The sequence below is a fragment of the Acomys minous genome, assembly GCF_964271855.1.
Source record: "Acomys minous genome assembly, chromosome: 15".
Lineage (NCBI taxonomy): Eukaryota > Metazoa > Chordata > Mammalia > Rodentia > Muridae > Acomys > Acomys minous.
In genome coordinates, this window is record NC_140497.1 from 1,343,926 (window position 1) to 1,355,000 (window position 11,075).

Genomic DNA, 11,075 nt, shown 5'->3' on the forward strand with positions numbered 1-11,075 from the left:
TAACTGTTGGCAACCCATGGTACTTGCAGCCTTTCACTAATGGTGACACTGAGAGATGATGCCAATCTTTTCCACAACTGGGTTCAAACACATCATTGTGTAATGACTTTTTCCAAGAACCACTTTATTGAGGTTCCCAGGAAGAGCCTTAGGGTAAATCTCTTTGGTTATTGCTTCTTTCCTCCAGATGCTAAGAAAACCAGTTTGGATATGATGTGGACATTTCTCCTCATGAGGAAAACTCCAACTAAAATTATGACAGTTGTGAAACTAGCCAAACCCTGTAAGAAAAGGAACTGTGCTCCTGACCGATTGTGAAGCAATATCAGCTAATGGTGAGAAAAATAATTGGGCCTCTGAAGGGCCAGGTCAGCAGATCTACAAGAGTTAGGAATGACTGGCTCCTCCTGGCTGGCTGAGACGTGACTGTCTCTATGAAAATGGATGTAGAGGAAGGAAACCTCCTTCCAGCCCCTGGATTTTTGTTGTTGTTGTTACTGTGTGTGTGTGTGTTGATGAGTACGTGTGTGTGAGTGCACACCCATAGAGCAAAGGATGTGGTCACTTGTCTTGGTCTGTCTGTCTGCATCTTATTGTTTTGAAACAATATTTTTCACTTAATTTGGATACGTCTGTTACCCAACAACTTTCATGGTTCCTCCTGTTTCCACCCTCCGTAGCACCAGGCTACAGGAGAGCTTGATCACACTTTCCTTTTTACATGAGGGCTGGGCATCTGCACTCAGAGTTTTATCCTCTTGCTGCAAATGCTGTTACCCACAGATCCATTTCACCTGGCCCTAAAGGGTGCTTTCTGAATTATGGGTACACCCTGAAATCAAATTTCTTTCTCTGACTTGGAATTCCTCATTGAGCAGGGCAGCAATTTCCTGGTATCCATCATTCATTGTTCGTGCAGCTGAATTTGCCTTTTTTTTTTTTTTTGGTGTTATAAACAGCACAGAACTAAAAGCATGTAACAGAAGCCATCTTATTATCCTCTAGTGGTTGAATTTTGTCTCCTAAAGCAGGATTTTACTTTTCTTGTTAGTACTTCATACTTAAACTACCTTATACTAAAATATATTTCTGTCTGAGATTTCTGGGGGAAGTTCGGGAATAATAATTGACATTTTAAAGGAAAAAAAATTAGCAGTATTAGCTACAATAAGCCTACATTTAATTCTGCCTTGAAATATCTCATGAGTATTTTAGTAAAGGAATGTGTTTGCAGGAAGAACAAGAGAAGGTTAAATCTGTCTCAAAATAAAAGGCATGCAGCTTGGTGTCTCTGTGGGACTCCCAACATAGGAGTGGGAGGCTGTCTCTGATTCTTTTGCCTGAGCTTGGACCCTTTTTCTCCTACTGGGTTGTCTCCTTCTAGGCTTGATATTCAGGCCTGTGCCTAGTCTTATGGAACTTGTTAGGCTATGTTTGGTGCACAAGTAGATATGCCTGGGAGGCCTATTTTTTGTTTGTTTGTTTGTTTTAAGGAAAATGGAGAAGGAGTAGATCTGGTGGAAAGGGACAGTGGTAGGAGGGACTGGGAAGAATGTATAGGAGAAAAATAAAAGATAATAACTAACTAACTAAGTAAATAAATAAACTGGTTTATTTTTATCTGCATGTGCTTATGAAAGTGACAGCCACACATTCTACTGCTATTTAAAAGGAATCATAATTTGGAGGGGTGACACAAGGCTCTCATAAGGTGTGTACATAGTAAAAATGTTAATGAATCTTAACATCAGGCCAGTTTCCATGTCCATCAGTAGATAGCCAACACAAAACAAACTCAATGGCATTTTTACAAATTTATTGTCTCGTAATGCTCTGTCACGACTTTCTTTTCCTTTCCTTTTTTTTTTTTTAAACTTTCACTAATCTTCCCAGACCCACAAAAGTGTTGACAGTGTCATTTCTGAGCAGAACAGGTGTTAGGCTTCATGCATGCTCCTCAGATGATCTGTCAGGTAATCCCAAGAAACACTGTCACCATTTTGCCTTTATACATGAGGACCACTGGTGAGTGCTGGAATCTCAGCTAACTTGCTCCAAATTTCAGATAATTTTATGTTTTGACTGGTATAGAAAGATGCAGAACATTCCTCTAAGCTTATAGTCCTGAGAATGAGTTTATTCTGTATTTTGTTCAACAATAAGCAAATATAATATTATTAAAGCATGGTTACTACATAGGCACATATTATGATATAATTCACAGACAGGCAGACAGACAGACAGACAAGTAGATAGATAGATAGATAGATAGATAGATAGATAGATAGATTATTAGATAGATGATAGATTCATTCATATATTACATTCAGTAAAAATTGCATTGTACTGTAATGAAGAAAATGTGATTATAAAGACACATTTCCAGACCCCAGTCTACATCTCATTGAACTTCTATACACTTAGAATAACTACATCCATGTGTGATGCTTCTTATTTGCACATTTTCTATCATAAATTCTATAAAACTTTAAAAATCTTTTAAAAACACATTTAAATGAAAAGTTCTGAATATGATTTTTTTTCTGTAGACTGAGAAATGAAGGAGGTGGGCACTGATACCAAGATACATGCTTCCTTATCCAAAATGGGGAGGCTGCACTGAGAAGTTGGTTCATTCTGATGTGAAGCTGTATTGAGGGTGGAAGTTCTAAGTCAGAAGTTTCTTTGGGTGAGGACTAACCTGAAAAGAGAGTAGTAGTGAGGATAGCCTTAGAAACATTAACTTCAGGGTGATCAGTCAACATTAAGGTGGTCAGTGGAGGAAAAACAATGGAAAGATAAGAACTAAGCGTGACTAATAGGCCTGTGGAGACAGCAAGAAGTGAACTATCCCATGTGCCAGAATACTGTTTCCCTATGTACTGTGAATTTGAGTAGGTGCTGTTTAGTCAAACCTTTCTGGGAGTATTACATTCCAGAAATTCAGTTTCTTACTTTCTTATAGATACGATCTTTATAGCTCAATTTATAGACCTCTGTAATGACATTTATGTCACTGGGCTTGGGCTTAGGAACAGGCGTAGCTACCCATTGAATGCCTTTGCCTCAGTGTGTCTGCATTTTGTTGAGTACATAACTTCTTAGGAATATACAAATTTATTTAAAATGGGGAAATGTCCTGAGAATTTAGCGTTGAAATGCACATCCAAAGTAAAGTATTTATGCTTCCGTTATGTCACTGTCAACACTTTAGATATTTTTGTATGCTAATTTTTAATTTTTTTAAACATTAACAACTATTTTTATTTTCCTTTCCATTCTATGGGAAAATGATATGCACACACAGAATATTTGAAGGACATTCTTTAGCAATACTGAGATTAACTGATGGGAGGGGTATTTTTAAATTAACTGTTTTCCTCATCTACGTGAAGTAGTAAGTGAGAGTACATCACCAGCTCCCACTCCCAGCTGAGCCCCTCCCACTTTGTTTTCTGGAGGAGATAGGTGAATTTCTTAAGTTCAGGCTGTACCCTGGTCTGAGATACTCTGTAGCCCAGCACAGCTCTTCCAGGCTATGTCCTGTCCTTACAGGCTCCTTTCTCACTGCAGCTGTGTGTCCCCTCTGAGGCAGAATGACTCTGACTTCTGTTTATACAAGTGCATAGCTACCATGTATCCATCTATTTACTGCAAACCTTGAGGCAGATTGATAACATGTACATAGAAATATTTAAATTTAACCAAGCTTGATCAATAGCACATGGACACATGGGTGCATCGAATTCATATCAGAGAAATGAAGCCTGTGAACGTAAACACCTCAGATCCACAGATGAAACTGTACTCTCACCTGAGTCATAGAGAGTCCCAAACATGGGCACAGCCACCCCGTTGGCCATTTGGTGATTATAGCTTGGTTTTGACCTGAATGTGTCTCTTTAGGGCTTCATCTCAGCTCTGTATTCCTGCTATATGTTGTATCCCCATAACTCTAATATGCCCAAACTCTGGGTCGTGAACCAGGTCTGAACTTCAGTAGTGAGGCACCTAGATTAAATTGGCCTCTTGACTGGTAAACTAAAGTGACTCTCTTTATATTTGTATGCGCTTTCTTTCCTTCAATCTAGTATAGTACCTTTGAACCCTCTTGACTGCTTCAGCCTTCCTTTAGCTATTCTGTAGCTATTTATGGTATTGTCATGTCCCGTCTGGACATTCTTAATAGGAGTAATTATGATAGAATAGGGCAGGACCTAGTACAGCAGGCCTGCAACCCTTGCTACTGGGAAGTTAGAAATAGAAGGGTTGTATGTTTTGGGCCCTTAGAGACTACGTGAGCTCAGGAATAGCCCAGGCAACTTATCAAGACCCTGCCTTAAAGGAAATATAAACCAAGGGACAAGGATGTAGCCCACTGTAGAACACTTGTATAGCATGTGCAAGGCCTGGGATTGGATCCTTGAGTTCCTGGTGGGGGGAGTGGAGGAGAGAGAGGGGGAGGGAGGGAGGGCAAGAGGGATGGAAAGAAGAGAAAGAAGAAAGGAAGGGAGGGAGAAAAAAGAAGCATGTGCTAGCTGGCTTACAGTCACCGAGTATAAACAAATGTATCCAGTGATTACAGCCAACAAAACTGTTGTATATTTTGAATTTGTTACTTGATGAATTATGACACTGTGGAAAGCCATAGACCTGTCTGCCTATGTGAATGTCAGGGCTCATTCTCGCACTCCTGCTGTCAGGAAACTGCGCATTATAGTGAAGTCCAAGAACAGATAAGATGAAAATAGATACATACAAATCACACAACTTTGAATCTGCCACATTAAACTTAAAATATAAAATAAAACAAAAGAGAGAAAATAAAGAGAATAATAAAATGTATTCATGACATTCTTCTTTGGAATTAGAATGTGTAGATCAGATTTATGTATAACCAGGGAAGTTGACCTGAAAAATCAAAACACTGGGCAAAAGAAACATGTTAGATTTGATTTGAAAATTCTGGAAAAAGTCAAAAATTGTTATAACAAAACAATGAAGAAATACTTTGAAATTTATACAAACTTTTAAACAAACAAATTAAGTCTGTACTGGCAATGTACATTTTAAGAAAATCAAGTGAAATGTAAGATAATTCCCATCTGGACTGATGGCTCTGTAACACACACTGCAGCATGTAGCCAGCCCAAAAGCAGACCTGGCAATCCTTAAAGGAAATTACCTTATTCATAACAACTAACATGAAAACTCCCTTCATATTATATTGCTCTGTAGTTGAAAAATCACTTTTATTTTCACAGCTTTCATATTATATAAATTAACCTGAAGAAATTCATTAAAATATATGGGCTTATTTAAAAATGATAGGAATTAAGAATCGATGGCTCAGTGGGTAAAAGAACTGTTAAATTTATGTTTTTTATGCCCAGTTTTTTTTCTAGCTCCCAAATAATGAGACAGAGAGCATTCACATGTATAATAAGCTTTAAAGCACCATAGCTGGGCAGACTCATCTATTCTAACCTGTCTATGCTAGCCTGGCCCACTTCCCAGCCTCATGCCTGTTACTGTCCTCTAGTCTCATGCTGGCCTCTCCTGCTTCATCTTCGTCCTCCTGGGGACTTCCCCTATGACAACTTCTTCATGGCCTGGTGGGGAACCTCATTGCCTGTCTCCCTCTCCCTCACTCACTCTCCTTACTCTCTCCCTCTTCTCTCTCTTTTCTTCCTCTTCCCCGTCTCTCCCTCCATCTCCCCCTCATCCCCCACACCATTGCAAGTTGCTGCCTTCACTCCCTTGCGCACTATAGGTTATAGACTGTTCAGCTTTTTCTTGACAAATCAGAGATGATAGAGAACAATTTTTACACAACATCGAGACAGGAGATTCTTCAGTAGCAGTGACAATACCAGAATCTGTTAGCATTTAGCTCACTGCCAGGTTCAGCTATTAACGATCGAATAAGATTCAGGGACACCTTAATAAAATGTGAATGAAGGTCGCCTCTATAAAGAACTTCTAGTCAGACCTAGGGGAAGGGAATAGGGTGACAGAGGGGGAGAGGGGGAACAAGAAGATACAAGTGAGGGAACAACAACTGAGATGTTATCTGAGTAAATTATAAAAAAAAAAAAATAAAGAACTTCTAGTCAATCCTGACATGGCTTGAATTGGGTTTCTGATCTTCACATGGTAGAAGGAAAGAATTGACTCACAGAAATTGTCTTCTGAATTCCACATGACCACTGTGGCATATGATTACCCACATATATACACATACATGCACTCACACACACAATATTAAGTACATGCTAAAAATAATCAGGATTAAATTGTATGGTACTATTTATACGACATCACCAGTCTAGTTGAGTGCTTCTCTTTAAGTCAGTTTCTAGTGATCAAACTGCCCTGTGATACAAACACATTAAGGGTCAGTACAAGGATTAGAACAGGGCAGGGCCAGTGTTTCCTTTGTAACTGGTTGGCCCTCAGATTGTATGCACATGTGGAAGGGTTTGGGGCTCTAGGCAAATCTGCAGATGCTCATTCTGTTAAAAAGGAAAGCATCTTATCTCTTACCTTCTCTCTTTACATCCAGAGTTGATGAATGGATTAACTTCAGTGCTTGCCCCTGTGAGTGAGCATGGAGCCCGGTCACTTCTTAGGTGTGAGTAAAAACCCGGTTCCACTTTAAAACATAAGAAACATAAACATGAATGCATATTTAGAGTAAAAATACCTTCCCTATCCGCTTCCCAGTTAACCACATTATAAAACCTAGAGTTTCCTTTGAAATACGTAGGCTTTAACTTACTGGTAGTCCTTCTAATTACGTAGTTAATTACCGCGAATGGGATAATTCTGTAATGGTGAGCAGAAAACTGCTTTCAGAAATCAATGGGGATCCTTTTCTTTTCCGTGTCTTACCCTTAGGACTTGGCTACAGAAATGGCAAAGTCATCATTTCAGATGCAACAAATACTTTAAGGGGTCTCAAATGCTGATGCCCTGCATTGTGGTTTCAGGGTGGGAAAGACACCTCGCAGCTCCCTACACTCAAGCTCCTGCTCCCTCAGTTTCCTGCCTATTCTTTCTTTCCTTTCTTTCCCAGGGTCTTCCATTTGCCCCATGCTCTAGAGTAATATCTTACTGAAGAAGTAATTCTGGCCTCGATACTTCTAGAATATTTCAAACAGTTCAGTTTCTTGGTATCCAAGAAATACCCACAAATATCAATTATACAGTCTCCTGAAATACCTAAACACAAGTAGACCATACACTGTGATGATTACTTGTATGCTTTTCCACCCTACTCTGATTAGTCATTGGAGTTCAGGGTTCTTTTATGTATACACCTCACACTTCTGTGCATGAACTTTCTTCATGAGCCCACTGCTCTCTCTATGCCCTAGAGAACATCACTAATTCCCACTATTGGCTGCTGATGGATGCTCTACTGAATCTCTTTTCCTCCGTCTTCTGTTTTCTCTCTAGGTTTCTGTAGAAACTGTCATTTTACATTGATATGCATTAGGTCATACACATCTGATTTGGAGAAACACATTTATTTCAACTGTTTTTTTTTTTAACCTACATAGTCTACACTAGTTGCCAAATTTAGGCCTTCCACAATGTGTTTGTGATAACAGATGACCAAAGCATGTGATTCATACACCCAATGCGTTTCTGTCACTTTTAATCTGCATCATTTAAAATGAAGCTATATATGTTAGCTCAACCAAATTGATTTTCATGCATGCTTACTAGGAGGAATTCACCATAATTTTCTTTTCTATATTAAATATAAATATCAAAAATTTAAACAAAGATCAATGTATGGATATTTTAAATCCTTCTCCAAATGATTACTACAAGTGTCTAATTGGCTTTTGATGAACTGAAAACAGAAACCAAAACTATGAGGATGCAGACCTGGAGTTAATATCCTATGTTTGGCCTGGGGTTTCTCCACATGAACTGACATTGCCAGGTTTCCTGCTCAAAGTGCAAATTAATTTAGATTACAATTGACATTTAGGCTTGGGGAGGGAGAGAAGAAATCAATGGTATGTGAACATTGAAACCATAAACAGTAACAAGTGGAAATCCCAAACCCCAAATGCTTTTGAAACATGTTGTAAAATCCCACAGAAACATATGCAAGTGTAACAGACAAAATAATCACAGGGAGATAGTATGTGGGCCTGAAGCCACAGGGATCACTATGGATTTTTGTTGTTGTTATTCTTATTTTAATTCTTGAATGTCATTTCTGGCATGGAAAACTATGCATTGCATATATTGAGAGAAGAAGGAAAACATGCTATTATTTTGCTTAATATTGGACTTTTATTTTTTTATGAATTCATTTCATACAGTAAAATCAAGAGAACAGAAATCACTTTTAGTTTAAAACTGCATTTTTTTCACTCAAGATCAGGACACTGATTTGATAAATGTTCTCAAGTTAATCACCCATACAGGACTTCTTGAATAGTGCTCTGACATTGAGTGCTGTCTCTGTAACTTAATGTTATAAAACCTGGAAGGCATATTTATAGCCCAGTCCAGATGGACCAAAACAAAGTACAATTATTCCTTCAAAAGCCGACCTTTGCATACAGATTAAAATGGACTGCTTCCAAGACTCAAATGGAGAAATGAACTCAGTCCTCCAATTGTGGTTCATTCATTACAGTCCTGTTGGACTCGGTGGTGGACAGTGCTAATTAGTGGCATGTCTGTGTTAAAAGTTGGACTCAGAGCCTGCTTTGCCAAGTGGCAGCAGGAAGAACCGTTATGAAGCTAATTACAGCTATCAGAGATGGTGCTATTTTAAACAGGCTGTGAATTAAGTGCCTTCATAGAAGCAAAGGAGAATCATCTCTTCACTGAACATTCCCATGCAGAGACAAGAATATGTGTGTGGCCATTTCTAGACAGACACCGTTCTGTTCTGTTTCCCTAAAGAAATTAAAAGACCTATTTCCATTAGATTTTCAGTAGTAGGGTAGCATAGAGCTACCTCAATAAGTACCTTAATAAACTATCATGGTCTATTTCATTCCTTATATAATTCCAGAATGAGCAATTGTGCACATACATAATGCTACAAATTAAATTTAAGAAATCATTTTATGTATTTAACGATTATATATATTTTTCTTTTCAACACCTTCACTATTTCTATATGCTATGAACCATTTATAATTGGCAAAGACATTAACTCAGCCTCCTCATCAGAGAGATATTATCCCTTCATTTGTGAAGGAGGAACTAGGGTCCATATAGATTAAAGTATTGATCCACAGGGGCGGGCCAGAGATAATTCAATATGTAAAAAAAACTAAGCTTGATTCCCAGAACTTACGTAAAAGTAACTGACTTTATATATGGCCAGACAGTCCAACCCAGTGAAAACCCAAAGTGCTGCTGAAAGATCCTGCCTCAAAATCCAAAGTAGACATCTCCTAAGGTATAACATGAGAGTGACTATTGTCCTCCACACAGAAACACACACATATGCACATGCACGCACATGAACATATTCCCGTATATACAGAAACATGATATATATATATATATATATATATATATATATATATATATATATATATGAATACACATATAGGCAAATAAATAAATATATAAAACACTGTTGTTATTTTTCATTCAGTCATGGAATCCCATAGACATAAATTCCTACATATTTTACTTAAAATATTTACTGAGTAGAATAGTTTCACATAAAGCATCAAAGGAGTAGATAGCACAATTGCTTCATGGGCCCATTAAATATCTGTCAAACATTCTAGAAGTTTAAAGTTAGTAGGTGCTTTGAGAATTTCAACTTATCCAATACCTCTGTCCCCTTTAAAGGATCACTCTTGGGCTGCAGAATTAAGTTAGCTGGAAAACTGAAGAATATATTCAGAAAGAAACACAAAGAACTGTTAGATTCAACACAGTAAGTTGGCGAGTTGAACAATGTCATTTTACTGTCCAAGGTCCACTTGATCCCCTTTAAAGGATAGCTTCTTTTTTCTAGTTAAACCCTTCCATTACGTTGTGTAGTGCTGTGGTATGCTCCCTCCTGGCCATGGTAAGGGAAATGAGGAGAGGCAAAGGGCAGGAAAAGCAATGGAGTGGAACCAGGGTGATGTCCTATATGGATTGTGCCTGATCTCACGTCAGCCTGGTGTATGGACTTGTTAAGCCCAAGGGGGGTTCTAGCGTACTCCACACATGTTTTTTGGAGTATGTGCCGTGCAGAAAGCCCTCAAAAATCATTTTTCCTTTTATTTCCTTGTATCTCCTTTTTTACTATATTTATTTGTTGTTGTTGTTGTGTGTGTGTGTGTGTGTGCAGTAAAAGAACAACATGCAGAAGTTGGTTATCTAACTGTACACAGGGCTGATCTTTGAAATAAGTACCTGATATACAAAGAAATTACCTCCTGCCTGTGTCTGAGCTGAGTCCAAAAGCAGAAAGCTTTATTCACTTAAAATATCTAGTAAAGTCTTAGCCATCGACAGTGAGCACTGCAAACACAGCCACCTATGTGACCCTTACAAAAGTATCTCTCAAACTTAGTACATGTTTAGGTTATCAGACGTTATATTAAAATTTAGACTTTGAGTTAGTGCACTTGCATTAGGATGCTGGAGACTGTATTTAACCTTTTGCTAGTCTCTCAAAGAAACATGGAGCAGCAAGACCTTAAAGAAGCTGTGCACTACCCTCCCTTCCTGAATAATACACCTAAGGTATCAGCATCTCAGCCCAGAGTCCATGCAATTTTTATGACATCTGCCACCTATTGTAAAGGAAAGCAATCTAAAATACTGTGTTTTTCCAAACTAATTGTTGCTTATTAAAACATTCAACCTAAAGCACAGAAAGTGTAAGTGGCTGGCACACTGTCAGTGAGTAAGCAATATTTGCTCTTGAAACCTGCCTGGAGTGGCCTTGCTATTCAACGCCTTGTCATGGCTTTCTCATTTTTGGATGCTGCTGTCTGAATCCCAAGGAGGAGAGCTAACTACTGCCCTCCCCCTTGCAGTGATGGATGGCCCACAGGTCAGCTGCTCATCCATCTGCTGCTGTA

General features: G+C 38.5%; 1 long non-coding RNA gene across 4 annotated transcripts in view; it reads left to right on the plus strand.

The window, feature by feature from the left end:
• Positions 1–11,075, plus strand: part of LOC311583977 — a 144,505-nt gene that overhangs the window by 23,115 nt on the left and 110,315 nt on the right. For 2 of the 4 annotated variants that reach the window (XR_014774736.1, XR_014774738.1), the window contains exon 2: positions 188–368. This is a non-coding gene — a long non-coding RNA (uncharacterized lncRNA). The remainder of the gene's footprint in view (positions 1–187; positions 369–11,075) is intronic. The other 2 variants (XR_014774737.1, XR_014774739.1) reach the window with 1 other exon arrangement.